This window comes from Macrobrachium rosenbergii, chromosome 26 (genome assembly GCF_040412425.1).
Source record: "Macrobrachium rosenbergii isolate ZJJX-2024 chromosome 26, ASM4041242v1, whole genome shotgun sequence".
Classification (NCBI taxonomy): Eukaryota; Metazoa; Arthropoda; class Malacostraca; order Decapoda; family Palaemonidae; genus Macrobrachium; species Macrobrachium rosenbergii.
The window spans coordinates 22,881,478-22,891,477 of NC_089766.1; the positions used below are offsets into that span (position 1 = coordinate 22,881,478).

Below are 10,000 nucleotides of genomic sequence, written 5' to 3' on the forward strand. Positions count from 1 at the left end.
GTGACATACATTTTTGAAAAAGTATATTGTTATACTCAAAGGCGTAATATATGAACAGACACAGAATCGCTTCTGATCAACAAATTAACTTTATCTCTGCTGCCGATTTCAGGCGCCTTTGTCATTAAGAGATAAGTGCCAGGTCAGCGATGAGGAGAGATATTTAATTAAACTTTCTGACTCACTGGCCAAGAGGCTTAATTACCTGGGAGTTGGAGAGCGAAAATTACCTGCAACTCCTTTGGTCATAAATACTTTGAACCGCTTCAAGGAGCAGAGAGAGAGAGAGAGAGAGAGAGAGAGAGAGAGAGAGAGAGAGAGAGAGAGAGAGAGAGAGAAATCAGTACTTTATAATACTGCCAAACACTCATCCTTCTTGGTAATGGTAATAATATTATTACATTTACAACAAGCACCCTATTCCTTTGCAACAAGCCCACAGGGACCACTGACTTGAAATTCAGCCTTCCAAAGAATATTGTGTTCACTGGAAAGAAGTAACAGAAGGTAATGGGAAACACAGAGAGATGAGATCAATCATTAAAAAGAATAGATTAACAAATCATTAAAAAAGGTAAAAAGGTAAAATATTAAAATAAAAGGAGAATTGTTTTAGGGTGACAACGATTTGCATCTACGCTTAACCTTTTGAGATTCAAATTGCACAACATCCTCAAGGAGACTGTACCACAGTCCAACGGTGTGAGGAATAAAGGACCTCTGGAACCGGGAGGTTGGACAGCAAGGAACATTTACTGCATATTGGTGCTGCTGAGCAGCAAAGCTGGTTGCTCTTGGCAGGATAAGGGGATTCGAGATCAACTGTGATTGTGAAAGATCGCTACTAAAATACAACTTATGAAAAAGTGACAAACAAACGACAAGAGACTTTATTACACTGCTAAACACTCCTCCTTCTTGGTAATAGTAATGTTTTGCGAGAGAGAGAGAGAGAGAGAGAGAGAGAGAGAGAGAGAGAGAGAGAGAGAGAGAGAGAGAGAGAGAGTAATTATATATATATATATATATATATATATATATATATATATATATATATATATATATATATATATATATATATATATATATGTGTGTGTGTGTGTGTGTGTGTGTGTGTGTCTGTGTACACATACATATATCACATATTACCGCAGGTGAAAATAAGAGGCGGGGTGTAGGTCCCGACCGGTTTCGACTTTATTTCCAAGCCATTGACGAAGGACTGTTACATATTATTAGAAGTCATAAATATACTACAGAGACAGTACTGACGAACTTACACAATCATTTGAGACTACAGATCCACCCACAGCCGGGTGTTAAAACTCATTTGGCTAAAAATCACAGTATACTCTCAGGGGACAATACCGATGATGTAAATAACTTTTTTGCCAAGTTAAATCAATTAGTATCATCAATTAAATTCACTATGGAAATGGAAAATGACGGGTGCTTACGCTTTTTGGATGTCCTCATACGAAGAAATAGTAATGGGTCTAAATACAGCGTTTACAGAAAACCTACTAATATTTCTTCCTATGCGCATTTCTGTTCCGGACAAAGTAATAAGGTTAATAAATCAGTGTTTACATCTATGTTTTTAAGAGCATTACGTGTATGTAGCCCTGAATATATTGATGAAGAAATGGATAAGAATAGGAATACGGGCAAGAAATTGAAATATCCTGACAGTGTATTAAAAAGTGGATTAGAAGCGGCAAAAAAGATTATGAATCAAAACCAGAAAGAACCTTACAACAACAAAAATTTTCTTGTGACGCCTTATAATAATGATATGAAAGATATCCCACATCTTCTTAAGTATTTTGGTGTTAATGTCGCATTTAAGAACAATAAAACAATGAAACATGTACTTATCAAGAACTCCCCTGACAATACTAAGGGGTGTGTATATAAAATTTCATGTAAGGGGAAAGCACTGGAAAAGAGAACAGAACAGCATAAAAAATGTGTGAGATATACGCAGGGGAACAGTGATATTTTTAAGTGAGAACAATCATGCTATCACCAGGGAAGGGGCAAAAAGGATTGTGTATTCTAATAACGCACTGGAAAGGAATATTATTGAATCTAGCTTTATAAAAGAAAGTTACAGCCATAATATGAATATCAGTCAAGGGAAGTATAAACTTGATCCCTTAATATCAAAAGAAATTTGTAAATTTTTTTAAATTTTAAGGTAGACAGTAGAAGTGTATGGAAATAAACAGTATTATCATATTTGTAAACACAGTACGGGGGTAGCAGTGCTAATAAGTTTCCCAACCCCGCCTCCCTGACACTTGTCAGACGTGGATCTGTAGTCTCCTATGGTCGGTACGTTTATCGGTGTTGTCACTTGAGAGTATATTGTGATTTTTAGCCGAATGAGTTTTGAAGGCCACTCCTACCTTGACACCCGCCTGTGGGTGGATCTGCAGTCTCAAACAGTTATGTATGTTCGTCAGTACTGTCTCTGTAGCATATATATTTGTGACTTCTAATACTATATATCAATCTCTCGTCAGTGGCTTGAAAATAAAATCAAAGCCCGTCAGGACCTACACCCGTCTCTTATTTTTCACCTGTGGTATCGTGTGATAAATGAATCACGTACAAAAGTGATTTATATATATATATATATATATATATATATATATATATATATATATATATATATATATATATATATATATATATATAAATATAAATATAATATATATATATATATATATAATAATAATAATAATAATAATAATAATAATAATAATAATAATAATAATAATAATACTAATACTGAACCAATCTGCAAATAATTTATATCTTCATTATTGACTATACATATATGTATATATATATATATATATATATATATATATATATATATATATATATATATATATATATATATATATATATATATATATATATATATATATATATATATATATATATATATATGCTTAAAAAATCACAGTAGATGCACGTGACTTCAGTGTATAAGTGTGATTGTGTGTGTTGTGATATATATATATATATATATATATATATATATATATATATATATATATATATATATATATATATATATATATATATATATATATATATATATATATATATATATATATATATATATATATATATATATAAATATATATATATATATATATATATATATATATATATATATATATATATATTTATATATATATATATATATATATATATATATATATATATATATTATATATATATATATATATATATATATATATATATATATATATATATATATATATATATATATATATATTCATGAAGCTACAAATGTCGCTTAATATCCAATTTCACGCTACTTCGGGAATATCCCCGATGGCGAATTAACACCGAAGGGGAATTTTTAAAGTGATAAATGGATCGGAACCGCCGGGTCTCGACCCCTCGACACGGTAACTTCCACCGACTCCATTCGACGGTCAAACCACTGAGCCACGTCGCATGGAGTCGCTGTGTGTGTGTGTGTGTGTGTGTGTGTGTGTGTGTGTGTGTGTGTGTGTTATTCCATATTTTCAATTCCTCAATTATTTTCAAGTGACATCTATCATGAATCCCTGTAGGTTGACACAAGTAACTGCATGGCAAGGCTGATTTAGGTAAACAAATATTAATAATTTAATATTAAAATACCTTTGGTTACTATAAATAAAATTTTATCTTTTATTTCTTTTTAGTTCTAGGTAATTCATATAAGCATTGAGGAATTAACATTTTTCTGAATTTTATGCTTTCATGAAACGTTTGTAAAATACGAAAAATCATTTATATGAATTTGATGGGATATACTTTTATTTATCAGATTTCGAAGGACAATGTTACTTCCGTCTGTTAAAATTGGCGTCGACCAGCCGCCCCACCAACCCCGGACGAGATAATTTTTAATAATTTTGGTTAATGCAAAATAAAATTCTGAATTTAGTGAGAGCGAAAACAAAACAAAAAAATGAATTTGGTGAAAGAAAAAAATATATGAGAATTTATGTCGGAAAAAATTTTAATTTCGGTTAACAAAACAATCTGAATTTTAGTGAAAGAAGAAAGTAAAAAAGGTTCAAACACAAAACAAAAAGAAGAAAAAAATGCTTTAAACTTTTGACGCACATTTTTCATTCTCTTGGGAACTTCTGTCTCGCCTCCACTTAGAATATTATAGTAAAATGATAAAAGAGTTCAGAAAATCTGAGCGTAACACATCTCTTCCGTTTTTGCCCAACACGTATCCGTAACAAAGGTTAAGGAATGGCCTCGCTGAGCCGGTCACTTCGTCCCCTGCCTTCCCAGGTTTTATTTATTACAGTTTTCAATTTGACATTATTTTCCTTTTTTCAATACTTCTTAATTGGACAGTTATGTACAAAACCACATCAAAACATCAAAGCCTTGTTTCACAGGCAACCAGAGCGAAAATAAATGGAGAGAGAGAGAGAGAGAGAGAGAGAGAGAGAGAGAGAGAGAGAATACCAGTATACCAATAATTTGTTAGGAAACCTCATTTGCGAGAGGATACTTCCGGATTATTTTATAAATTCCCTTTTATCTGCGTCATCTTGTTTCGTAAATATGTTTATATTAAATCCTTCAATGGAGTGGAAACTGCAATTCAGAATAATCCATTAACTCCAGGTTAAGAGAAAGATAATGTCAACAAGGATATAATTACATGAATAATAACAAGGATATAATTGCATGAATAATGATAAAGAGACTGAGTAATTTAGTTAGTGAAGAATATTAATTCAAGAGCAATGACTGCTTTCAGAAGCCATTAAATAATATAATTTATTTTCATTTACATATTTTACATAAATGATAAAAATCAATTCCATTATTTTTTAAAATAAATTAATGTAAGGAAATTTGCACGAAGGGCCATCAAGAATTTATGCTGAAAAATTATATATATACTGTATATACATATATATATATACATATATATATATATATATATATATATATATATATATATATATATATATATATATATATATATATATATATATGTATGTATATATATATATATATATATATATATATATATATATATATATATATATATATTATACATATATATGTATAATAATATAATATATATATATATATATATATATATATATATATATATATATATATATATATATATATATATATATATATATATATATATAATATGGGAGCTGCTCAGAAGAGTGACAGATCGGAAGAGTGACATACCATAAGAGTGACAAAAATACTTCTCAAAAGAGTGACAGATCATAAGAGTGACATAACATAAGAGTGACAGTATATTTTAATTATCAAAAGAGTGACATAACATAAGAGTAACAAAATTACGTTTTTAACACTAGATTATTGGAATGCATGGGGTACTAAAACTGGTTCAGTGATTAAAATATTCATTTCTTTTGTTCAGTGATTAAAATAATTAAAAATTTTTAAATCATGACATGCGAAAAAATGTACACATAAAATTACATTAAATATTAACATATTTTTGTAAACAAAACATTAAAATCAAATTATTGTTTTCAATCTTCATCAGTGCCTTCCTCTACGTTGCTAGCCCCATTACTTGTACCTAGGAGTAAATTATGAGCAATTCCCTTGACGTATTCATTCAAGGAGACTTGTCCCTGTCCACTTAATACTGTTGCGAGCCTTTTCTCTCTTTGGATTTGTTCTTTATTCTTCTTAATCGGAGTAATGCCTGATGTTAGACGTTGTACCTCTTGGTCTGTGCGATGATCTTCTTTCGTAAACTCCCTAATCATTGAGTATACCCCCAAATGGTAACGCTCAACTACTGTTTCAAATCTCCTATGCCAAGCTTCTACACAATTATTTGTTCTTGGAAGATTGTATCGTTGCAAGTGATGAATGCTCCATATAGTAGGATTAAATCGTGGAGGATGACGTACATGATTTTGTCTTGGCCTACCTCTTACTCTTCGTGGAATTATACGCCTCCCTAGCACATAAGTCTCTCCAAAATATTTATAGACTGGCTCAGCTTCATCTGGAATGTCATTTGAGAAACTTAAATACGCATCATGGATTTCATCAGGCCGTAAAAATGCTAGGGCAGCCAATTTTCGTAAGCTTAAAGCTAAATTTCCATCATTTTTGTAAGCATCAACAAGGTTATGCTTTTGAATACTTCGGTATATACTTTGGCACAGGTGAAAAAAGCATCCGGTGATTGTAGCATCGGAAAATTTTTCTTGGAGAGCTTTGATGCAAGATAATTCAAAATCGACCATGATGACTGTAGGAATTAGTTGAATTCCTTTTGCTTCTGCAACTGAAAGTAAATGTTCTAGCATTGATGAATATATTTGTGTAGTTTTAACAGGGAACAACGCATATACAGCTGGGAAAGTTTGCCCGTGGAATATGTAATGGATAGTGTATATCTGATAGAATTGTCGAGGGCAAGTCTTAAATGTTCCATCCAGGAACCAGATATTTGAGTCGGCTAATCTTTGTAAATTATTTTCACTGCCAAAAGCTATGATTCTTTTCTGTACCTCTTCATCCTCGATTTCTACTTCCAAACCCTCACTCTCGGTTTTTGTATAAAAAAAAGAAGTTTCTCTCTCCTGTACGGGTAACCTGTAACTTACTCGGGATTACCAGATCGATGGCAGATTCTCCTTCAACTGGAAATTCTTTTTTACGTATACGATGGATAGTTTGCCTCATCGCTGATGCAGATGGCATTTCAGCACCATAGTTTATATCTACTTTCTGTCTATTTTCTTGTACAGTATAATTGCCGCTGGTGTTGCATTTGAGTTCTTAGCCTGGCCTTTAAGTTCTGCAACAGATTGTAGTATCTCTTTTCTCCCAGCAAGCGGTGCATGGTTATGTGCCTTTCCTCCAGATATCGAGCCACCTTGTTCATTAAAAAGCGAAACTCCACGAAGTGTTGCAGCACCACACAATTTTTGTCCTCGCACCGGAAATAATGATTCTGACCTCGGGACCTCTGATGTCGGTATATGTGCTCTCTGAAGACTAGCTTTTCTTTTCCTTTTTGGGATGTGGTAAAACTGTACTCATCCATTACGGGCAAGACGATGTGAAAATACAATATGCTCTCTAAGGAACACCTAATCCAGCCAAAAGCTATCAGACAACAAAACAGTTTCTTGAAAATATTTTAGAATATAGCCTTCACCTAGACATTTTCGAACAACTGCTATTCTAAGAGATGTAAGTACTGTGAAGATAGTACAAGTATCAACAACCATTACTGTTATTTCGCAGTTATAACAATCATTAAGTCAAAGAGATAGAGTGTGAGTGAGTGAGTGAGTGAGTGAGTGAGTGAGTGAGTGAGAGTTCTTTAAGATTCCGATAATATATTGCTAACTTGTCACTTTTCCGTTATGTTTGCATATTTTCATATTTGTCACTCTTTTGAATTTTTTTCCAGAATTGTCACTCTTATGAATTTTTGTTCAGGTTTGTCACTCTTTTGTTATGTCACTCTTTCGAAATGTCACTCTTTCAACACACACATATAATATATATTATATATATATATATATATATATATATATATATATATATATATATATATATATATATATATATATATATATATATATATATATATATATATATATATATATATATTGGCTACCTCAATTGTTTGTTATTACTTTTTATAGTTACGTATCCCATTATGATCCATTATTTTTCATATATTGAAAATTTTTCTGTCTCATGCTTTAAAATTCTTTTCTGAATGAGTTTTGAGGTTTTCTCAAAAATAGAGATTTAAAGTTTTAAAATCATGTATATTGAATAATACCCTTAAGTGGAAATTATTTACTCCCAACGGCATTCCAATGCGCATTAATATTGAGTGTTCAGCAACACTTCACATTGTTTATTATTTTACGATTTAATTTCCATCCTTATGTATTAGGGGATTTAAAATCTGGTACAAATCGCACAACATGTACCCTAAATAATTTCCATTAATGAACACTGATCTAGGTCATTCAAAACAACTCCCCCCCCCCATTTAGAAATCATCATACCTGGTTCATTATTCACTGATAAAACCTACCTAAAAAAGGGATCTTGATGGATAGCGTAATACGAGTATATTACCTGGATGGAGACTTAACAGAGGCAGATTTGGCAGGTAAAGATGCATAAACATTAAATATTTACAGTCGTGGCTCATTGCAAAGCCTATTGGTTATATTGACAGGGAATTGAATTTCCATTAGCGAATATTGCATTCGGGGATTTTCAGCATCAAGTTTGCTCTGATGATGATGACTAATCGCAGTTTGGCATCACGGATTCAGGAAGTTTCAAATATTACCTTCGTCTGGCTCTTACTCTCACACAGGTGACAGAGGTGCCTTCCTGCAATAAATGTTCTTTAACTCTATGTTCTTTAACTCTCTCTCTCTCTCTCTCAAACACACACACATACACACAAACATGCACACACATACGACATACACGATACACTAGTTCGAAGCCATTTACAGCAAGTTGTTCAAATGCTGCCCTTATGCTATAGACACACGTAGGGAAAGCATACAGAATTACTGGAAGCACCACAGGCAACGTGAACAACAAAGCTAATAACACTGGTGAGAAACCTTGGTTATTGATGAAGGTTAGGATGTCTCAATTTGCACTCTCTACAAAAGCGTAAATCAGTCAACTGCAGCATTCAAGGTGCAAATAACATATCCTATTGGAAAGCATTTCCCTTAAGTACAAACAAAGGAATGGAAACTGGAATCCTGGAGCTAGCGAGGGTCAGTACCAGCCACTGTGGAATTTCCTCATACATAAGATGTCGACAGTGGCGAGCACACTAATAGCTGAGGTTCCAAGTGGACAGTTTTGCCGAGCATTTCAAGCCCAGAAGAGACAAAGTGATGGGCACAGACTTGTAGCTTTCTTATTTTTATTTTTTTTTTTTAAGTCTTCTCGGATGGACTTTCAAGCCGCTGAGCTGTAGTCAGATTCCAAAGTCAACTGATACTTCCTCCAAAGGCGACACTACTGCTTTCTCTATAACGTGAAAGTAATGACCAGGAAATGTTTGTTAACTTTTTAATCTCTCTCTCTCTCTCTCTCTCTCTCTCTCTCTCTCTCTCTCTCTCTCTCTCTCTCTCTCTCTCTCTCTCAGAAAACAGTGCTTTCCATCAAAAGTAATACTGGCATCATAAATAACCTCTAACATTTGATGAATAATGGATGCACGCAAAGTATAATCAGCCTTTTTACGTCCAGATGTTTTCTTTCAGATGCTTCAATACTTTCCCGGCTTTTTTCATAACCTTATCAAAGTTGGTATCGAAGAAATTCTCTACTTTAATAATTCAGAACACTATTCAAGGAAAAATTAGGAGGTTGCGTAACTAAACAGAATGGAATTTAAAATTTAGCAACAAAAAAACTGTTTTTAAATCCGAAATATAATACAAAATTAATCTTAATATATTATAGAAACTGTTAAATATCATTAAATACTATATATAAACTGTCACAGCCCTCTTTAAGTTCATACTATAAAAAGTTTGATAGCATCGTAATAAAGAAGCTTTCAAAGTTTAAGGGAAAATATGTAATCCACAAAATTTCTTTGTGAAATGTCAACAGTTTCCTAAATACTTTTGGGAAAAACACAGAGAGACAGACAGTCAGACAGACGCTCGAATGGTCAGACAGAGAGATAAGGTGAACGTAGAATTGCAGTCTAATGAAAACAGGCATAATACTCTTTACATAAAGACAGCTCTTGCTTCTAGAAGTGCATCTCTGTTATATGGGCAGTGTCCAGAGGTCCACAACAGCTCTTTCACACTTTTGAACACTATCACACTGAATGAAAGCCTTTAAAAGGCCAGAGTCCGTGCTGGCATGAGTCAACTGAATCTACACCAAGCGTAGATTCGACATT

The 10,000-nt window shown here is 32.6% G+C and overlaps 1 pseudogene; it reads right to left on the bottom strand.

Moving 5' to 3' along the window:
• The window catches only part of LOC136853113 (hemicentin-2-like), a 462,981-nt pseudogene that overhangs the window by 312,309 nt on the left and 140,672 nt on the right, over window positions 1-10,000 (bottom strand).